The sequence below is a fragment of the Microcebus murinus genome, chromosome 25 (genome assembly GCF_040939455.1).
Source record: "Microcebus murinus isolate Inina chromosome 25, M.murinus_Inina_mat1.0, whole genome shotgun sequence".
Taxonomy (NCBI): domain Eukaryota; kingdom Metazoa; phylum Chordata; class Mammalia; order Primates; family Cheirogaleidae; genus Microcebus; species Microcebus murinus.
In genome coordinates, this window is record NC_134128.1 from 2,240,268 (window position 1) to 2,261,490 (window position 21,223).

Here is a 21,223-nt window from a genome sequence, read left to right on the forward strand (position 1 = left end):
TAATCAGCTTAAATTAAACAAAAAAAATTCTAAGAAAATTTGTATACACAAAGAGTGCTAAAACTTTCAAATGTTATTTTAGCTTTTATAATCTACCTTTTAATTCAATATATTTTCAGCAGCTGAAAATCAACTGCTTTCCTATTTGCTTTTTGGCTGGAGTGGTTTGTTTCTGTTGAGTGCATGACATGCAACTGCAACATGTATCTATTCAAATTTTTGGTTAAATGAGGTAAAATCAGGTACAATGTTTCAGAATGTATAAAGAAGAGTATTTAAAATCTTAAAATATTTAAAGTATCTGAAATCTTAAAAATATAAAAAGGTCAATATGGTTTTTCTGTTCAATGACTACATGTATCTGAGCCTAAGTTACTTGCCAACTTTCCATACTTAGAACCTAACTGAAAATCCAGAAAGAGACGAGAAGCCCCTGAGTAGCTAAAACGCTGCTCACGAATGACAGGTGATTATTTATAAAGCGCCCTTTGTGTCTTCACCCAGAACCAAACTGTTCTTTTTTAATGCATGATTCTATCAATACTAGATGCAGAGGACACAAACCCTCACACGAGCTAATTAGAGGTTGACTTCTAATTACACAGAGAAAATAATTTCTAAGAGCTAAATTAACACATCCCGCTGGAAATCGACAGATCATATGATTCACCTTATAAAGACCTGAGACGGAATTCTCATGACGCCCCCCCCCCCCCCCCCCCCCGCCCCAGGCAGGCCTGCAGGGAGGCCAAAGCGATCGGGACTCATGAAGGGTCTGAGGGGGAGAACAGAGGAGCTCGTGTGGGTGCCGAGGGGTAAATGGCCAGGGAAAGGCAAGAGTGGCAGCTCGAGGTCAAGGGGAGCTTTATTTAGAATGTAGGAAACCTGAGCATGTTTCAGCACGGTGAACAGGAGCCAGGAGGAAGGCAGAGCTGAAAACAAGGCACATGGGAGGGAACTATGTAGGCAAAGAGTGGGGAGAAGGCATGGAAAGCCCGGGGGCGTGGACCAGCCTTGGAAGACCCCTGAACTGCCTGGGGCCTTCTTCAAAGCCCCTGCACCCCTTGGTTCCTTCCATCCGGGACTTCCCTGAGGAAATAGTTTGAAGCAGAGCTACTCACAGCTGGTCCTCAGCCCAGAGGAGTTAGCCTTGCCTGGATCCCACTGGCTGAGTCCTGCCTCCGCCCCAGACTTTAAAGCAGTGGTTACGAATATAAGCATTCAAGTCAGGTAGATGTGGGTTCAGATCCAGCTCTCCAGGTACGTGCCCTTGGGCAAGCAAGCCTCTCCAAGCCTCAGTTTCTTCCTCAGTAGAATGGGGATAAGGCTAATAATATTTCTCAAGGGCATTATAAAAATTAAATGATATAATGGAAAGAGGTAAAGAGCTTGGCATTGAACCTGGCACACAGCAATAATGGATGGCATGTTATTATCGTCCATTCCCTGGGCCTGCCTGCTATAATAGCTTCATTATGTCCCTGCCAGAACCCCTCTGGGGAATGAGGTTGCCAAGGACAGGGAACATCCGACCCTGAGCTCTGCAGGGCTGATGTGCTCAATAAATATGTGCTGAAATGAATAAATCCAGGGATGTGACAGGGGTAAATGAATGATCCCAAAGCAAATATTAAAACTATTTCTTTTACTATATTTATACAAGAACCAGTTAGACATAGGTTATGAACTTGTTTGGGATTAAAGGATCAACTTTTGGAAGAGGACAAGCAAATTGTGAGGCAAAATATGTGCCTCTTTCAAAACCTCCTACAATAGAGAGTGTCCCCAAGAGGGTCAGAGATCTGTCTGAATGGATATCAAGGTGCTCCCCAAGGTCAGCAGTGCAGATCACTCCCAAGGTGTGGTACCTAAGACGAAGTTTCATGCCTGGGGAAAAGCACTTTGGTTGAATTGCAACACTAGATAGATGGGTTTCTCCCCTGTAGGCAAGGTTCCAAAAAATGCAGCGACTGACTTCACTGAGCACACCTTCCTTCCCTGTTTTGGTGACAGTGTGGACACAGAACCCCCACCAGGCTTGCTCAGTGACACAAATCTTTATGCCTGCATTATTAGATATGAGAAAACACAGAGAACTCATAACAGAACACCTGCCTCTACAGTGAATGATATATAACAATGGCAAAGGTATTTGAGGGACATGCCTCAGTAGGTAAATTTGATGTCAAGAAGCCACAAGTCATTATAACCCAATTCAGTGCAAACAAGTCACCTTTGTGGGGTGCCTACTGGGTCAAGGGCACTGGGCTAGGCAGGAGGACTGAGGTCCCCATGCAGAGGATGGGAGAACCAGGACCTAGGGCCAGGGCCCTGCAGTACAGGCTGGAGCCAAGACTCTCGCGGCCAGAGGCAGAAGGTCAGAGGAAGCTTCTGGACACAGCTCATTTGCTATCACCTCCCTGACAGGCAAGAGAAGGAAGAACACTTCAGACAGAGCTGCCAGCAACATTGCAGTTGCCAAAAGGGGACTAAGGAGCCCAGGGTTTTCCACATAAGCGTCAAGAAGCAAAGGAAGCACAGGGCTTGGCCTGGAGGAGTGGCTGATCCGGTCTTTCTTCAGGAAGGGTATTCTGAGGATGGACTATACAAAGGCCCTGGGGCCAAGGGACCCACTGATAATCCAGGCAGGAGACAGCTGGGCAGAGGCCTTGGGAACCTCCAGGGAGAGGGAGTCGAGACTGACCACAAGGTCCCTGGTTCAGTCACAAAACAATGAAGCCCAGAATTGCCAGAAAGTTCCAGATCAGGGGATACTCCTGGTCACAGTGTGGCGCTCTTGAGATCAGTGCTTTAACATGAAATTTCAGTGAGTGTCCTAAAAGCCCAGGCTGGGGATGACTTCTGATTAATCAAGCTGGTCTCCTAGGTTTTATGCTAACAATAAAAAAAGGCCTCTGGTGGCTCATTTTTTGTAACCCTCCCTGCAGCCTGTGACCTCTGCACACTGGAGCTCACTGGACATCCGTGTGAAATCCAGTGGCCCTTTACTTTGGAGACAATGTCTCAGTTGTGGAATCTTAAATGACCACCAGTGTTGCTCGAGATGTTCATTCTGAATTGAAATCCAAAGTCTCCCAAGGTCTGGTTACCAAGAAACAGTTTGTCTCAAAAATAGAAGCAAAGACAAGTGTTTGATGAATGAAGGTTGATGCTCACTGCAAGCTGGATGTGGAACCAGATTTTACGTTGCTGGGTATGAGTGCGGCACCTGTCTGACTGGCCTCGAGAAATCTTTACATTGGGGGCCAGCAAGGCTTGTCTGAAAGAAGCTTTTGCCCACAGCAGTGACATGGGGGACCCTTCCTGGCAGGACACTCAACTGCTTGACTCCTCTTCCCACGGGTGGGGAGAAGAGGAGCCCCCATAAGCCCAGCGCTCGCTTGCTCCTCTCTGCAGACGGAGGGACAGTTTATACCCAGCCACTTTTTCCACCAGTGTCTAGGCCAGGGCGACACCACACAGGATCTTCTTTCCCTGTAGTGCAGCGTCCAGTGCGCCTCTGTAACTCTTAACCACAGCCCCCCATGCCAGTGACAGTCACTGGGAAAAGCAGAAGCAGCCCCGGCATTTCCAAACCGCAGTGTTCCCCGATGAAGTTCTTCTCTATAAATACTCTGTTTGGCTACCTGATAAAAATAATTGCTGCCTGTACTTGTCCATCTGATATGGCATAAAGAAACAATCTTTGTTTTTTATAAAGGAGCAATATGTCAAATAAACCTGAAATGTTCTAAGCCCATTGCTATTTTTCGGCACAAGCACAGCACCAAGCTAAATTACAGAGAAAGCACAGCTAGCTCGAGGCATTTTTTTTTTCCCTTGGGGAATTTAAAAACGAAATACAGTTCAAAACCTAGAACCTAAAGTGAGATTTTTTTCTTATAAATTTGGGGACATCAGAAGTTCTAAAAATAAAGCCTGAATGACCAGAGAACCAAGGTGAAGAACCCTTAAAACAAACATCACACAAAAGCATCCTGGTGATTTATATTTCCACACGTATTGTAACAGGAGCCAAATAAAACTTGCCCTTTTGAACTCTACCCCCATGCTTGGGAAGTAAGTATTGAAGCACTTTGCATTGTGAATGAATATGCTTTAATTCCAAGACTTCAAGTGCTGACATTTAGATAGAATGTACTTACTAAGTTATATTAATCAAACTGTTAGTAATAAACCTCTCTGTACCATAAAGTACTTTAAGAAAAAACAAAACAAAACAAAAGCCCAATCTTTCCAAACCTAAAAACTATGCCCAAGGGTATCTGCAGAAGCTGTAATAACTAGCAAATACTGGCAGGAACATTCCAACGCTTGAAGTCGTCAGATCCTTAGGAAGCATGCGCAGACAGATGGTACATAAAAAGACCCAAATGGCTTTAGAATTATAGGAAGATTTTTCACTTACTTCAAATTTCTGTATAATTCTTGTTCCTCTAAGTTAAAGGGGGAGGGGAAATCACACTGCAATTCCTTATTTGTCTAATTAAAAAATAAAACAAAACACGTTATATCCTCTAATCCAGCTTTGGATGTCCTGTAGTATTTTCTCGGAGTCTCTTTTCAATGACTACTACTTCCAAATGTTAAACAAAATGTGAAGTATCAAAAGTTAGCCCAAGTGACTTGTACAAAACCAAATATCACAATGCAAAACAAGGCAACTTGCATCCATCAGAAGCGATGATTCAGAACAGGATAAATTTAGAATGGTGCTTTCCAAAAGGCGTTTGGATGTCAAGTTCAGGAAATAGGTGAAGGCTACATCCCAAAAGTTTCTCTCCAAAAAGAACGCCAAAACATTAATAAAAAGAGTCTTCTCTTTTTCCGTTCCCCGGCGTCCTCGAGGCCAAACGTCCCCGACCTGGCTTTGGTAGGGCCACCCATTACTAGGCAAATCCCGTGAAACCTGAGGACACGGTAGCCCGTAAGGACGCATCAGAGCAGTGAAGCAGGCTCCACACAGGACGGGCCTTTTATGGCCTGAACTCGAGAGGCCTGGTACCGGCTAATCCACCAGAAATAGCTCTGGAAACCGAGAGGAGCCCGTCAGCTGTCGCGGCTGGGCTGGCCAGCAGCTCCTTCAAATGCTATCAGCCTGTCCTCATTGTCTTTCAGCTTGTTTCATAGAGAAATTAAAAATACAACAGCAGTCTACTGAGCAGCCTTCAACAATACAGGTCTAGATGGGCAAACATTTCTATAACTTCATTTTTAGGTTAAAAAAAAAAGAACACATAATCCTTGACAAAACTCAGACACTGGACACCCCAAAAGTAAGTAACATACATATTACATATGAATATTTATTAAACAGCATGCTAGAGTGGCACATGTCTCTTTACACGTTTACAAACGGTGTAGACCTCTGTGGATAACCTCTAATAACTGTAGAAAATTAATCATCAAAGAAAAAACTGTGCTGGGAGCAATTTCTTTAAAACTATGCAAACATTTTGCCTTATATCCAAAGCCAATACTCTCAATTAGCAAAATCTATCTTCCTATGGATCCCAGGTAGGTCACCTCTCTTGAAAACCTGGTGAACCTTAACTACTGGGGGGAAAAATGAACTTTTAAGCACAACCACTTCTTAAAAAGCCACTTCCACTTTTTAAACATTAAAAGGCCATTTACTTTTTTTTCAACATTAAAACTAAATATTACAACCCCGTTTAGAAAAATACTTACAATGACAGTGTCCCTGTTGTTTGCCAAGAATACTAGAGAGACTCAACTGTTCATCACAAACCCCTCACTCAGAGGCCGGAGCGGAGGCTGTGTGCTGTGCGGCTGGTGTGCCCCGATGTCACTGTCCTAGGACCACCAGCTGCACCCGTCAGCACAGCACGACTGCACAGTGCGGATCTGAATTCCTGTGACTGATCAACCCTGCAGCACAATGCCTCCCCCTCAGCGGACAGTCCTGTGGCCAGGTGAGAAGATGACAGATGCCCAGGACAGGCATCGTAATTAAACACTGGCTTCCTGACTATTTTGTGCAAGGAGTAAAAATTACCATTTGTCCAAGCCGAATTTTCTACCCTCCTCGAGATGACAAACAAACAAAACTTTCCCAGCACAACTTTTGTTTCCTAATCTTTCTAACTGTCCCTGAACTTATTCATATTTCCCCAATTTGGTTTTTATCTCATTTTAAAGTTTATTTTGTCTTGTTTTATATATTTATATAGGCTGCTTTAAACCCTTCCTGGAGAAAAGCAGAGTAAAAATAAATTAAAGAAGCAGCTGACTATCTGGGATTCTGGAGCTTTTCTTTAAACAAAAGATAGGAGAAAATGAATCCCCGTTACCCACAATAGTGCAGTTTTTCTCCTAAAAAAGATGCACTCCCACAAAATAAACATCTCACTTTTGTATGCCTCTCAAGTTTTTGCTCAGTTGCATCCCTGTAGCAACCAAACTGTCCTAGATTAACACATTAGAGCCTAATAGACTAGTAATTCTTCTCTGTCACTTCTTTTATACACCCTTTTTCTGCTGGACTATTTGAATCCCAGTTCATTCTTCCTGTGCAACCTGTTTACACACTTACCTAAATTTTTTCACTATCTTCCTAACTCAGAAAAACTCTTGTCACACCCACTTCTTTCTACATAATGATAATCATGAATTGTAAAAGTTAACGTAGTCAAGATGTCAATCCTTCCAAAATTGACCTATAGGTGGGTTTAATACAATTCCCATCAAAACCCTGCAAGGATTTTTGGCTGATATAGACAAGCTTTTTCTAAAATTTCTATGTAAAGGCACAGGCCCTAGACTAGCTAGAACAATCTTGAAAAAGAAGAACAAAGAGAGAGGAATCCCTCTACCCCACACTGAGCCCTAGAATCCAGCTCTGGCAATCTAGACAGTGCGGTGGGACGGGAGGGCAGGCATGGACAGGCGCCCAGCCCTGGCCAATGGAGCTGGTCAGAGACAGACGGGCACACACAGGCACGCCAAACTGACTCTCACGCCTCCCAACAAAAGGCGCCTCGGCAATTGGACAGCCCTAGACAAAATAAATAATTAAATACAGGAGTTCTACTTAATCCTCAGTGTGGTACATCCACACCATGGAACACTACTCAACAATAAAAAGGAACAAACTATTGATACCTACAATAGCCTGGATAAAAATTGAGGGCGTTAATGCCAAATGAAAAAAAGCCAATTCCAAAATGTTAGCTATTGCATGATTCCATTCATATACTCCCCAGATGACAACATTGTAGAAATGGGGCACAGACAGCTGTCAGAGGTTGGGGGCAACACGAAGGCTCCCTGCTCTGGAATTTCTCCTCCTCCTCCTGACTGTCAGTGTTCGTGTCCTGGCTGTGACACTGTTATACATGATACAAAGACGCTACCACTGGGGAACTGGGGAACAGATGCACATGCAAACCTACTGCAAAATGACACTGTCAAATACAAAGTCCATTTGTAAATGGGCTATTTACTCGAACTCTACTTTAAATAAATCCATAAACATTGACTTATTATCAATGCTATCTTAAGAACTTCAAATTGGAAATATTTCTTTTTCCCTACAAGAAAGTCACTGACACAAAGTAAAATATTTGATATAGAATAAGAAATGGAAAGCACTTCTTTCCAATGGAACATTTTTATTTAGCAGGCTATACAGACAGTTAACTGGAGCCCCTCTAATACCTAGGGCCCATCCAATGACAGAAAATGACACCTCCACAGACTTTTCAGTTCAATCCACTGCTCCAGATTATTAAACTTCAAAACCTGATCTACACTGGAGAAATAGTAAGAAAACAACTCTTTGAAAAGAGAGGACATTAGGTCTTTTTAAAAAGACAGGTCTCACTATGTTGCCCAGGCAGACTCGAACTCCTGGGCTCAAGTGATCCTCCCACCTCAGCAGCCGGAGTTACTGGGACTATAGGCACACGCTTCACATCTGAATGCTACTATAAATATAATAAATTTTTTTTAAACTCTAGAGTTCATAGTCTAAGAGGCTCATTTTTTACAACAAAAAGATAACATGATAGCCAAGCCTTCCGGGAAACAGGGCGGGCAGATGGAGAATGCCTCAGTGACCTTTATCCTCAGACTCCATAACATGAAATCTGGATTCGAACATCCAGTACTGCCACTCCTGAGGGCCAAATAACTGATGCTGGACTTTTCTTTTGGAGATGATTAGCTCTAGGGACTGCCAGGTCGTGCACAGGACACAGGAGGCTGCTTCTCACTTCATTGAGGGCACCACAGCAAGCCCAAGAATAGCCCCAGCCTCTCACCTCCTGCTCCCCCAATTCCTTCAGTCCCAGCTGCCCCTGCAAGCTCTCACCGCCCTCCTTCCCTTGTCTCTGCCATCACTAATCTTGCAGAGCCACTCTCCCCTCTCCCAGCGCCCGCGCAGCTGCCATGGGCCTCGCCACTGGATTCCAGCCCCCGCTGTGCGCAGCAGCTGCTCTCCCGCAGCAGGCCCGCGTGCTGCATCTGGACTGGGCCCCGCTCTGGTGCCGACACCTTCTGACCACTCTGGCTGCATGGAACGTCTCTTTATAAAAAATTCTTGACCACTCCTTTCTGGGCTCTGCACGTGACGTGATCATTCCCTCCCTGGTTGTCTCGCTGACCTGTCTACCTCTCCCCTCCCTCCAGTGTCCAAATGTTACCCAGGACACTGATCCGGTGGTCTTCTCACCCACCCACCCTCCCCCAGAGTGAGTTCTGCCACACCTGAAGTAGAATTCCGGATGTTGGTGATTCCCTGGAGCTCAGAATATCAGGATAATCTCATGGGAACATGAAACTCAAGACAAATAACAGTATTCTCATCATCTCACATCAGAAAACTGGCTCCTGTTTTCCTAACCAGAACCTCACCATTAGCAACGTGGTCACCCAAACTGGACACGGGGCCACCCTGAACTTCAGCCTCCTTCTCTGCTCCACCCCCTGTTGATGTTCTCATGCGCTCGAGTCAGAATTATTACAGAGCCTCCATACAGTTCTCCCACCTCCTACCTCCAGCTCCCCAAACCCCTCCTCACTGTGGTTCCAAGAATGGCCTTTGAACTTCCCAGTCCTGGCTGTTTGCTCCCAACTGAACCTCTTCATGAGCTCCTGGGCTGCTTCTCCAGCAGACGGTGGGTAGCAGCCACCCCTCACCCATGGCAGCTCGAGCGGCAAACTCACTGAGTTACATCGTTTGAGGGGCAAAGGTCAGAATATCTGCGTAAAACTCACTGTTACCCACTTACATTTAGATATTCATCAGTAGGAGAAAAGCTATCTGGTTACAAATAAATACATTGGAAATTACACTTAGCCCAGAGAGGATCTCATATAGACCAAGATCTGTGGTTACTGTAATGGGTGTGTCCCTAAGAGCCGTGAAGGCTGCGGGGAACTGTGATGACTTGATTTACTGCTGGCATCACATTTAGGTAAACCCAGGAGGAATGTGACTCGTGTGGATGTCAGTGACATACAGTACTTGTGTTAGTGGAAAGCAAAAGAAAAAACCAGAAAACAAAACATCAAGGATGTCTGGCCTGGTGGATAAATTCCAAAGTCCTGTCCCTCTGAGCTGGCCGCTTCCCCACTCCGCCCCACAGCAAGTGACCTGCACCCAACCCGAGAAGCCACAGTGACCACCCTTGCTATATCCAGGCTGCTCGGAATGCCTTTCCTTCTTTCTGCTCAGGAGGCTGAGGCAAGAAGATCACTTGAGCCTAGGAGTTTGAGGTGACAGTGAGCTGTGATCGCCACTGCCCTCCAGCCTGCGAGACAGAGCAAGACTTTATCTCTAAGAAAGACAGAAAGAAAAGCCCCAATCATCCTTCAAGGCTCAGTTGACTTTATTTCTCCTATAAACCTGTCCCTGACACAGTCTCTGACCCCACAACCTCTAGACAGTGAGCAGGGACTTCCCGGTATCTCTGAGGTCCCCAGAACCTAGCAACGCCACACAGGTAAATCTAATGGACATTTGTGACGCGGAGACAAAAAACTAAAAGCAAAACAGCTTATGGTGAGGTCTCTTTCCTCATTTGAATGCAGCTAAACATTCTCCCCTTCCTTTCAAGTTTGATTAATCGATACATAACGTCCCTCCAGAGCTGGAGAAAGTGACGAGCTGACCCTCAGCTCACAGGCAGGAAAGAAAACAGGCGCAGTGTTTGTGCGCAGGCCTCACTCTCCGCGCTCACGCCTATTTCCGGAGCAACGATGCTGTCAGGGCGCCGGCCAGCACTGTCAGCACAGGGCACCGCCAGCACTGTCATTACAGGGCAGCGGCCAGCACTGTCAGCACAGGGCACCGCCAGCACTGTCATTACAGGGCAGCGGCCAGCACTGTCAGCACAGGGCAGCGGCCAGCACTGTCATTACAAGGCACTGGCCAGCACTGTCATTACAGGGCACTGGCCAGCACTGTCATTACAGGGCGCCCGCCATCACTGTCATTACAGGGCGCCCGCCATCACTGTCATTACAAGGCACTGGCCAGCACTGTCATTACAGGGCACTGGCCAGCACTGTCATTACAAGGCACTGGCCAGCACTGTCATTACAGGGCACTGGCCAGCACTGTCATTACAGGGCAGCGGCCAGCACTGTCATTACAGGGCACTGGCCAGCACTGTCATTACAGGGCACTGGCCAGCACTGCCGGCACAGGGCAGCGGCCAGCACTGTCATTACAGGGCAGCGGCCAGCACTGTCATTACAGGGCAGCGGCCAGCACTGTCATTACAGGGCACTGGCCATCACTGTCATTACAGGGCACTGGCCAGCACTGTCATTACAGGGCACTGGCCAGCACTGCCGGCACAGGGCAGCGGCCGGCACTGTCATTACAGGGCAGCGGCCAGCACTGTCATTACAGGGCAGCGGCCAGCACTGTCATTACAGGGCAGCGGCCAGCACTGTCATTACAGGGCAGCGGCCAGCACTGTCATTACAGGGCACTGGCCAGCACTGTCATTACAGGGCAGCGGCCAGCACTGTCATTACAGGGCAGCGGCCAGCACTGTCAGCACAGGGCACCGCCAGCACTGTCATTACAGGGCAGCGGCCAGCACTGTCATTACAGGGCACTGGCCAGCACTGTCATTACAGGGCACTGGCCAGCACTGTCATTACAAGGCACTGGCCAGCACTGCCGGCACAGGGCAGCGGCCAGCACTGTCATTACAAGGCACCGGCCAGCACTGTCATTACAGGGCACCGGCCAGCACTGTCATTACAGGGCAGCGGCCAGCACTGTCATTACAGGGCACCGGCCAGCACTGTCATTACAGGGCACCGGCCAGCACTGTCATTACAGGGCACCGGCCAGCACTGTCATTACAGGGCACCGGCCAGCACTGTCATTACAGGGCACCGGCCAGCACTGTCATTACAGGGCACTGGCCAGCACTGTCATTACAAGGCACTGGCCAGCACTGTCATTACAGGGCACTGGCCAGCACTGTCATTACAAAGCACTGGCCAGCACTGTCATTACAAGGCACTGGCCAGCACTGTCATTACAGGGCACTGGCCAGCACTGTCATTACAAGGCACTGGCCAGCACTGTCATTACAGGGCACTGGCCAGCACTGTCATTACAAGGCACTGGCCAGCACTGTCATTACAAGGCACTGGCCAGCACTGTCATTACAAGGCACTGGCCAGCACTGTCATTACAGGGCACTGGCCAGCACTGTCATTACAAGGCACTGGCCAGCACTGCCGGCACAGGGCAGCGGCCAGCCAAGCTCTCTAGTTGCTTCTGCCTTCCGGAGAGTTCTGCTTTCTAGATGTCAATGAACTTGAGCAATCACTGGGAGTGTTTTTTCAAGCTGTTCATTTCCAGGGGACAAAAGGCCAGGCAGCCAGGACCTGTGTTTTGCCCTAATCTCAGCTACGACAGGATCGGAACTGGAATCATTTCATTTCCTTAATGAGCTTAGGGTTCTGTCATCTATGCTGTTGTCTCCTGACATTTAAAACCATCTGATAAACCAGTACGAGCCTAAGCTTGTGGACTTCTGTGCCATGAGCAAGTAATTTTGTTAGTAGGCAGATTTTTAAAAAAGACAAAAGAGAGGATATTATTTTCAATTAATATTTTCAACCAACAAAAACTCCCACCCAAATAATCTGAATTGATCAATCAATCAATCAATCAATCAGTGGAGTCTGTCTGTCTGGTCTCTTTTTTCTCAATGCTTCCAGAGAACTTTACTGGCTTTAGAGGAAAACCCTTGAGCTCCAGGGCCCCTGTTAGTCAGCGGCTTGAAGGACCCATCAGGAGCCAGAGGCTGGCTCCAGGCTGCCGGTCAGAGCAGGGTGCAGCAGAGACCCGCGGGAACGGCACTGCCACTGCGTGGCCACAGTGAAGTGCGACCGTGCCAGGGCTGGGCCGGGCCCTGCTTTGAGGCCCGGCTCCGGGGACTCAGTCTCTCAAACGGCTGGATGGACATCGCATTCCTGGACACCAGGCTCAGCGTCTGGTGAGTCGTGGGAGACGCACAGAGTGTGACACGCTCCGTGTTTAGGCCTTGGACATCCAAAACCGCTGGGTCCCGTCTGCAGCGCACGTGGCAGGGCGGACACGCGGGAGCTGGAGGCGGGAGCTCCCTGCGCCCAGGGCGGAGGCCGACCCCACGCACCGAGGCAGGCGCCACACAGCGCGGCTCCGCTCGGGGAGGCCTACAGAGGAGAGCGAGGGAGGCGCCTGGGGGCCTTCCTCCTCTCGGGACCGAGAGCCGCGTGCGGGCAGGCGGCGCGGGCCCACGCTCGCCTTCCTCGAGACAGAGCGCAGTGGCGGCTGTGCCCTGGCCGGCCCAGGAAGCCCAGAAGCCCGCGACCAGGCGGAACCACAGCGCCGGTAAGTAGGAACCCAGCCACAGCCTGGCGGATCCCAGGACGACTGGAGGCTGCACTGGGGTTCGCGGGACCCTGCCCTGAGGCTAGGCAGCCACCGCACTGGCCGGCGCCACCCTGAGGACCCGCCGCCTGTGAAGACGGGTGCAGGGGACAGCGGGGTGGGCCCACACGGCCGTGGGACGGGAGGGAGGGGCAGGAGGCTGAGTCCAGGATGAGTCATTTCTGGGACAAGTGGAAAGTTCAAGAAAAGAAAATAATGGAAAGATATAGGCATCGATTAAGTGCATTTAGCTTTATGGAACACTCACTTCGTTTCCTCACATTTCTCATCGTGTGCCATGGAGCAAAGACTTGGTTTTAGTGCAGGAACTCAAAACCGCTGATCTGGATTAAGGCTCCTACCAGCCTGCTATAGTTGGGGTGTCAGTCCCCTCCAAATCTCATGCTGAACTTTGACCCCCCAGTGTTAGAGGCCAGGCCTGGTGGGGGTGCTTGGGCCGTGGGGAGATCCTTCCTGCGGGGCGCGGTGCCTTCTGGAGATAAGCGCCGGCTCTCACTTCATCCGGGCGAGAGCTGGTTGTTAAAGGAGCCTGGCCTCGCCCCCTCCCTGCCCGCTCCGTCGCCCACCAGGTGACACGCCCGCTCCCCTCCCCGCGGCCTCCACTGGCGCTCCCAGGGCCCTCTCCAGAAGCAGGTGTCAGCGCCACCTTCTTGCAGAGTGGGCCACAGGCACCCTTCTCTCTGCAGACGCCCAGACTCGGCCGCCCTTAGCCTCGGCACAGAACGGGCTGAGACAGGCCGTGCCAGTTCCCCAGCACGGAGACTGCAATTCTGGGCGAGCGCTGTCTCATGTGCCCTGAAGAGAAACCCAGACAACTAAGAGGGAAAAGAAGGAAAGAAGGAAGAAATACAGGAAGGAAGGGGAAGGAGTCTGAGGGAGCCAGAATATGTCATGCAAGGCAATCTGCAGTGAGAACTGTCATTAACAGCAGAAGAGCAAAGATGAAGGCGTTTGATGGCACCTAGTTTCCCTATGGTAGAAGCCCAGTCGATAGCAGACAACCCTTGAAGACCCTGAAGCTTCCTGCTGGACTCCTTCAACCAAAGTGGATTATTCGTCAATGTGGGTAAGTCCCTTCTGATGACCTGCCGTAAGGTGGCCGGTGACCTTGCTGGGAGGCAGAGGCTGCTCATCATGTCAGAGGGAAGAGGAAATAAGAAAGCAAATATATTTTCAAACAGCTGCAGCTATTCATGCACTCTTCCTGCTATTCCCAACTCCTTGCTGTGGCTTTCTTCAGCCTACCCTGTACCTGCAGTGACACGGGCCCCTAAAATGTGGCTTCCGTGAGGACAGAGATTTTTGTCTGTTCTGTGGACTGCTGTTAGTCTTCAGTGCCTACAACAGTGCCTCAGTGTCATAAGCGCTCGATATGCATTTGTTGAGTGCATAGTATGATCAATATGTGTCCTAAAGGGGACATGCCAAAACACTGAGCTGTTTTCAAAGACCACTTTTCCCCTCAATGACTCTCTTCTGCACCTCCACCTCCAAATCTGTGACCATAATCCCTGTTGGCTTTGAGTAGACTGTCCCACATGCCTAAATTAGTTAACCTCCTTCTCAGATACCTCTTTGGGAATATTTTCCTCATTAGCAGTGTCTGATTTCAATGCAGGGCTCCCTTGCAAAACCTTCTGCACACTCTGATCTCGCGTCTTGGCATCACTCCTGCAAATCCACCACGCAGGCCCTGTGCACCCAGCGGCAGGGCCTGCGGCCTGGACCGGAAGGGAATCGGTGGTGAGCCTGAAGGCAGGATTAGTTTTCAGCCAGACTCTCCTTACATTTTCTGATGATGGCCAAGTGGGCAAATTTCAGTCCCTTCTGCCCAGAAACCCAATACAGCTTTTCTATACCAACAAGTATTCATTCAAATCCCCAGTGGGCAGGCCAGGATATGAAAATCACAGCAATCTAATCTTGCAGAGGAAGAAGCGTGAATCATCATTACATGGTCTGACAAAGAGCAAAGTGATTAATGCCAGGCTGCACAGAGGTTAGAGGCCACGGCGACAGCTCCCTGCGGGCTACAAACCTGACAGAGGGACCCCACAGGCAAACGTCAGAGAAGCAACATCCTGGTCTCCGTGCCAGGGGAGGAGACTCAGGGAACAGCAGTGCCATGTGCTCAGGACCACGTTTAGAGCATTTTTATACTGAGGAAAATTCAGGGACTGCGAACAAAGGAGTGGAAATTTGAGTCTCAAAATCACAGCGGGTCTATCTTCTGATGCCACTATGAACTGCTTAAGCTCTGAAGCTTACTTATAAGTAGGAACTGCAAGGTTTGTAGGATCACAGTGTCTGAGAAAATGGCCTAGAAACCCCAATTCTCTGTCTGGGAAAACAATAGAACATACGTAGGACAAGCCAGATGATAAATAACTGTGCCAACAAGAATGCTCTCTAAGCACATCCCAGAGACACGCAGTTCTGAAGGAAGTCCTGCCACCCCCCCCCAGACCTTCAGAAAGAGCACCAAGCTCCCACCGCCCGTCCCCGTGAAACCACGGCTCCAGTGCGCTGGGAAACTTGGTCAGGACGCCTGCAGCCCTGAACCGTCACTTGACTTTTTTTTTCTTCTTTCTTTCTTTTTTTGCACAGCTGTATTCAATTTTCTGTCCTTGGGGTTTTAAAAGGAACATTTATTCTAGGGCCAGGATTCTCAAGTTTTATGGTTATACAACTCCCTCCCAGGGCCAAAGAATGTTTGCAAAGTCATAGACCCAGCAAAGAGAATTAGTAAAAGTATCCAAATGAAAGTGAAATAAAAAAATTAACACTTGTTCCGGTATATATTCAGCCTCTTACTCGATTGTATTGTACCTTCTGTTTGCCCTTTAAGACTTCACTACCTATTTTTCGTGCAAATATAGGTAGGTAGGTAGGTAGGTTCTGTGTGGGGGGGGGGGAGAGAGAGAGAGAAAGAGAGAGAGAGAGCGAGCAGGTGAGGAACAGAGAAGTACAAAGGTGTAGAGTTTTCTACAGCATCTATTTCCTGCTACGGTAAATTTTATTTTAGGTAAGGCCTATAGTTTAAATTGAATCTAACAGAAGATCACAAAGAAAGAGATTCCTTTAGAATTTTTATATACTTATTTGTTTTTACAATTTAGAAAGCAGTACACCTCCGATTTTTTTGCTAGTAGAACAGCAATAAAAAAAAAATTCTGTTTTTACTTTTAAAAGTCAAAATTGTGGCATTTTTAATTGAAATGCTCTAAGCTAATTTATCAACATCCAAAAATCATTTCCAGAAAGACAAACACTATAACCACAAAACTTACAAACATGAGGCTCCCACCAGCCCTAGAAGTACTAAGCAGTGTTCTAAATGCAACCACCTGGAATTATTTTAGAAAATCCACAGGTCTCTTACCTGTCCCCTCTTGTTTTCTCTCTTCATGTCCCTACACTCACACATCTCAAAGGCATCTGCCCACAGGCTCTGTCCACACGCGTGCACAAACATCACTCTCATGTTTGCTTCCTCATCTCCCGAGGGCGTGCCGCCTGCCTGCCACGGTCATCTGATCCGACACGCAACGCCAAGCTTGGGCTTCGGGGCTGAGGTTTGTGACACAGCACACACTGCCACATCAGAGGCCTGGCTGCATCCCAGGGCAAAGGAGACGTTTTGGAGAAACACAAGCTATCTGCACAGTTCCACCCTAAGCAGAAAAAATGGCATCGGCGTTCCTCCATACAGTGACCTGAAATGTTGTCGGCAGCACCTGCTTCCTGTCGCCCGACCTCTGAACACAATGAGAAGGCAAAGCACACTGACCTGGCTCGGCCCTCGTCATGTTGGGCCCCCGGCGGCTTCTCTCAAGAAGCAGTTGGGCAGCTAGTCGCGAGAGCAGAGCAGAGCAAATGCCTTCTCTTGGCAGCCACCCTCTCTTGCTCTTTTAAAATCAAGACATCAAAAGTGCACTTTAGCATGACCCTGTGGCCAAGGAGGCCTTGTAGGCAAGATAACAGGGTGAAGTTCAGCTGATTCCTTCCCACTCTAATTCTCCCTTGATTGGAAGTTGCTAGAAGTTAGTGTAAGTCGTAAACCCAGGGCAGAGTACAGCTCAAGCAAATAGGATTCCAAAATCAGGGTTTCTTTCAACCTAGAAATTTCTCCATGGATGACAGTCTAACTTCTAATCAAGTAGGACATACTACTCATATCATTTTCTCAGGATAATAAATTTGAAAACCCTGTGGATCTGCACTCTAGAACAAATTAAGATGCTTTTTTCAGAATGTTTTAGTAAAAGTAATACTAAACAATTCCTTCCTCAAAACCCCCAATATAACCCTCCTGACAGGTACACTAAAATACAATCAAACAATTATAACCACATAATTTAAAAAAAATACAAGAAAACCCCTTACAAAGAGCCTTTAATCAAGGTTAAAGAAATAAGGACATTCTCCAATTTCATGACAAGGCAATCAGAAAACACCAGATTTTTAAAATATTATTTGGTGATAGACCATTTATATCCATATAAGAAAGGGAAACATTTTTAGCTAGGAACACTCCGATATAACTTTTCAAAACTGGCTTGCCAAAATATGCATGTGCATGTGCACACACACACAACATCTGGTAAAAGAAAAACAAACACTGCTTGGCCTCATCTGAAATAAGCAGTCTTTAGCCACGTGCTCAAAACACGACTGCTGCAGTCTGAACGCATCCCCAGAGTCCATGTGTTGGGAACTTAATCCTCAGTGCAGCAGTGTTGGGAGGCTGGCCCCGGAGAGGTCATCAGGTCAGGGTGCTCTGTGCCCACAAATGGATTAATATCATCATTGCAGACGGGGGTCTGACCATGGAGCGGGTTTGCCGTGAGAGCGAGTTCAGACCGCTCTAGCTGCTCTCTGTGTGACACCTTCCGTGTGGCATGACGCGGCACAAGGCCCTCACCAGATGCAATCTTGGACTTCCCAGCCTCTAGAACCGTGAGCCAAATAAACTTAATATTGTTTATAAGTTACCCAGCCTGTGGCATTCTGTTATGGCAGCACAAAATGGACTTAGACAATGATGTTTGCTAAAAACATTTCAAATGGGCTTTATGGCCTAAGTAATATTTTCTCAAGAGAAGGGAAAGATGGGGTTGTTACTTGAAGGAACATCTGGTATTGGAAATCAGATTATTGTTTTCATATAACCTAAATTATAGTAAAGAAGCATGGGGAAGAACAGTCTAATGCAGACGGTAAGCTCCATGGGCAGCGCACTTGTGAGGGTCCCGAAAAGCATTTGCACGGGCCTTGTGAGGGCGTCACCGCTTTTCCCGCCAGCTCACTCCAGGCGCCGGTACAACCCCAGGGGTCCAAACACCGGTTCCACCGCCACCCCACGACAGGCAACGCGTGGTGCGAGTGCACTCAGCACTCACTTCGCAAAGACCTCACTGCATCTGAGAGCATGGAGTGGCTTTTGTTTTTCTTCTGATTTCAAATGGAGATATTTAAACAATTCCACCTAGACTTTGAAAAACACATTAGTAAACGCCTTCTTTCAATTATCTCCCAATCAAAATAACAAAACCAAAGCGAAGATTGCACTCCTCTCCCAGTCCAGCACTGCTCTCCCAGCCCACCCTGCTCACAGCGTGCAGCTCCCTAGATCACGGCTCGAACCCAGAAGGACTGCCTCCAAGGGAAGACACTACCTTCAAAGCCAGCCAGCCCTCTGTCAGGTGTCTCAGCAGAGCAGGCAAAGATCCTAAAGTAATTTTCACCAGAGTCTGGTTACAGCAAAACTTCTAGAAACAGTTGCCTAGCTCTTTCCACTTCAGCACTTCGCATTCTCTGTTCAATCCACTCTGATCTGGAGTCTCCACTTGGAACTACTCTTGGCAAGGTCACGGACAATGTCCGTCTCAGCAGTTCCCACAGAGGCCTCTGTCGCTCCCTTACTGACGCCCCCAGTGCCTGACTCCGTGGACACCTCCCTCCTCTTAAATCACCTAAGTTCAGCACCCCCTCGCATACTCCCCCTTTTCCTTACTCCCTGCCTGGCCACGGGGCTCCTTCTCTCCTCCAACCCTCCTGAGCGACCAACCCACCCTCCCCCACCTCTCTGCTGTCATCCCTTCCTGGGGACTTTCCCACCATTTAAATCTTATCTGCAGTCCCATTGCTCCTCGGAACTCCAAAATCATATTCAGTCGCCTGCCTAATATCACTACCCCTCAAACTCAATACGCCTACAACAGAACACCTGATCCTCAAAGTTGGCCCTCATAAAACAAAGGAAAACAAAATCCTCCTCCCTCAGTTTTTCTCTCCTTCTCGGAAGCTGCCCAAGGCCAAAATTTGAGAGTCATCCTTAATTCCTTCCTTGCCTACCTAAATCCCATCTGTCACCAAGTGCTGACAGTTCAATCTCCAAGATACATCCATATATATACACAGACACACACAACAGCTTTATTCATATGATTCACATTCCATACAATTCACCGATTTAAAGTGTGTAATTCAATGGTTTGTAGGATATCCACAAAGTTGTACCTTCATTATCAAATTAATTTTAGACATTTTCATCACCCCAAAAAGAAACTACAGACCCATTAGCAGTTACTCCTAATTTAGCCCTGAGCACCCCCAGTCGAAAGCAACCACCATTCTACTTTCTGTCTCTATAGATTTGCCTGTTCTGGAAATTTCATAGAACAAGAATCACACGATACATGTTCTCTGGTGTCTGGCTTCTTTCATGTAGCGTATTTGTAAGGCTCGTCCATGTTTCAGCACATATCAGTGCTCCATTCCTTTTTGTAGCCAAATAACATTTTGCTGTGTGGACACATCACATTGTAAAATAATCCATTCATCAGCTGACAAACATTTGGGTCATTTCCATTCTTTGGGTATTATGAATAATGCTGCTATAAACATTAGTGTTTTTGTGTAGACATGTTTCCATTTCTCTTGCATATATACCTAGGAGTGGACATACTGGGTTATAAAAGATAACTGTATGTTTAATTGTTTGAGGAACTGCCAGACTGTTTTTCAAAGCAGATGCTTTGAAATCCTGAGAGTTCCAATTTCTTCACATCCTCACCAACACTGGTCATTGTTTGTCTTTCATTGTGGATATGAAGTGGTTTCTCACTGAGGTGCCAATTTGCATTATGCTGTTGACAACAGTGTCAAAAATTGTATTGTGTGCCTATTGGCCATTAGCATATCTTCTTCTGAGAAATGTCTATTCAGATGCTTTGCCAATTTTTAATAGAGTTATCTTTTTTATTACTGAGTCATAAGAGTTCTTTATATTAATATATTCCAGATACAGACCCTTAACACATATGATTTGCAATTATTTTCTTCCTTTCTGTGGATTGTCTTTTTACTTTCTTGATAGTGTCCTTTGATGCACAAACATTTTTAAGTTTAATGGAGTTCAATTTGACTATTTTTCTGTTGTCACTTTTGGGTGTCATATCTAAAAAAGCATGTCGAATCCAAGGTCATTTTATGTCCATGGTTTTTTTCTAAGAGTTTCAAAGTCATAGCTCTTACATTTAAGCTTCCAATCCATTTTTAGTTAATTTTTATACATAGTGTAAGGTAAGAGTCCAGCTTCATTCTTTTGTACATGCATATCCAGTTGCCCCAGTGTGATCTATTGAAGAGACTATTCTTTTCTCATTGAATTATTTTGGCACATTTGCTAAAAATCAATTGACCATAAATGTATGAGCTTATTTCTAGATTCTCAATTCTATTCCCCCTATATATTCACCCTTATGCCATTAGAACACTGTCTTGGTTTCAGTTGTATTTAACAGTCTCATAGTAAGTTTTGAAGTCAGGAAGTTGAGTCTTCCTATTTTTTTCTTCTTTTTCAAGGCTGTGGCTATTATGGGTCCCTTGATTTTCCATACAATTTTAGGATCAGCTTGCCAATTTCTTCAAAGAACTCATCTGAGATTTTAAAAGAGAATTGCGTTAAATCTATAGATCAACTTGGGAGGATTGTTAATTTTTCTGCCCCATGAACATGAGATGTTTTTCCGTTTATTTAGGTCTTCTTTAATTTCTTTCAACAATATTTTATAGCTTTAACAGTATATGTCTTGTACTTCTTTTATTAACTTGTTCCTAAGTATTTTATTCTTTTTCATTCTATTATAAAAGGAATTATTTTCTTGATTTCATTTCAGATTATTCATTACAAGTATATAGAAATAAAATTGATTTTTGTATATTGATCTTACAGCCTGCAACCTCAAGCTGGACCACTAGGGAAGC

The 21,223-nt window shown here is 46.8% G+C and overlaps 1 protein-coding gene across 12 annotated transcripts in view; it reads right to left on the reverse strand.

The window, feature by feature from the left end:
• The window catches only part of SVIL (supervillin), a 218,663-nt gene that overhangs the window by 138,150 nt on the left and 59,290 nt on the right, over positions 1 to 21,223 (reverse strand). Inside the window, exon 1 of one of the 12 annotated variants that reach the window (XM_075997688.1) lies at positions 16,335 to 18,921. The exons of 10 other annotated variants lie outside the window; for them this stretch is intronic. The gene's annotated coding sequence lies outside the window, so the exon portion shown is untranslated. Of the gene's footprint in view, positions 1 to 4,429; positions 8,682 to 16,334; positions 18,922 to 21,223 lie in introns of those variants that run through there. One more of the 12 variants, XM_075997691.1, reaches the window with a different exon arrangement.